Source organism: Carlito syrichta, unplaced genomic scaffold (genome assembly GCF_000164805.1).
Source record: "Carlito syrichta isolate Samal-C Ts95f unplaced genomic scaffold, Tarsius_syrichta-2.0.1 Scaffold314117, whole genome shotgun sequence".
Classification (NCBI taxonomy): Eukaryota; Metazoa; Chordata; class Mammalia; order Primates; family Tarsiidae; genus Carlito; species Carlito syrichta.
Window position 1 is genome coordinate 1,123,137 of NW_007258213.1, and position 1,495 is coordinate 1,124,631.

Genomic DNA, 1,495 nt, shown 5'->3' on the forward strand with positions numbered 1-1,495 from the left:
GGGCATGGTAGCGCATGTCTGTAGTTCCAGCTATTTGGAAGGCTGAGGCGGAAGGATTGCCAGAGCCCAGCAGGTTGAGGCTGCGGTGGCCGGCAGCGTGCCATTGCACTCCAGTCTGGGCGACAGAGTGAGACTCCAACTCAAAAAAAAACAAGAATGTGTCAGTGTTAGTTCATCTATTATAGCAATGCACTACACCAATGCAAGACCTTCATAACAGGGAAACTGAGGGAGGTAGGATGAGACATATAGAAAAATCTCTCTACTATTTGCTCAATTTTTATATAAACCTAAGGTTGTTCTAGAAAATAAAGTTAATTAAAAACAAAATAAGGTCAAGTGCAGTAGCTCACGCCAGTAATCCCTGCACTTTGGGAGGCTGAGGCGGAAAGATCACTGGAGCCCAAGAATTCGAGACCAGCCTAGACAACACAGGGAGACCCTATTGCTCCAAAAGGTAAAAAAAATTAGCTGGGCATGATGGTATGTGCCTATAATCCCAGCTACTCAGGAGGTTGAGGTGGAAGGATCATCTGAGCCCAGGAAGTTGAGGCTGCAGTGAGCCATGATTGTGCCACTACCCTAGCCTGGGTGACAAAGTGAGAACCCAACTCAAAAACAAAATAAAACGGAGGGGAAAACCAAGTTAATTCCAGCAGGATGAGCCACTAGTGCCCGCTCCTGCTGAACTCAGGGCTAAGTGTTGAGTTCTGCAGCCTAGGGGTGGTCATGGGAAACTGTGGGTGGGTGGGAGGATGATTCCGACCTGTGCTGAACCTCAAAGGACAAGCAGAGCTTGCACTGGGAAGGGAAAGTCATCCAAGGAAGGTAGAACAGCTTGAGCAAAGATGTGGAGAGGGAGCTTGTTAGTACATGATGTGGAGGGAGGAGGCAGAACGGAGGGGGCAGTGGTCAAGTGTGCAGTTGGACCAGGCAGAGCCTGTCCAGAGGGCCTTGGAAGCCAGGCCTCCCTGGAGTACCTCAGCAGGACCCCCCAGGTGCCTCCCTGGCAAAGCCTTCCCAGTTGAAGTTTACGAGCACCTGCATGTGTCAGGTAGGCACTCTCCAGGGCCTGGCTCTCAACACTGCTGCCCTCCACAGACTCAGGTTCAGGGGGCTGTTGAGAGACAGGTGGTGATCAGACAGATGACAACAGCCAGAGAAAGCACAGGGGCAGCGAGGGACAAAGAGAGGACACTTAGAGACAGAGGACAGAGACAGGTGAGAGGATGGCGAGGAGGAGCAAGAGACAAAGGGGGCAGCGAGGGACAGGGAAAACAGTGAGAAGACAAGGACAGAGAGAAACAGAACAGCAAGAGGCAGGACAGGAGAGACAGAGAGGATCTCAAGAGATGAGGGGCCAGAGAAACACCTGGCAAAAGCGCTGCTCCCTCCCCACCGAGCTTCGAGAAGAGACACACGGACCCGGTCCCAGCCAGGGTTCAGAGTGGCATTGAGGTTGCTCTGGCACTGTCCGGCCTGCAGGACCAGGCAG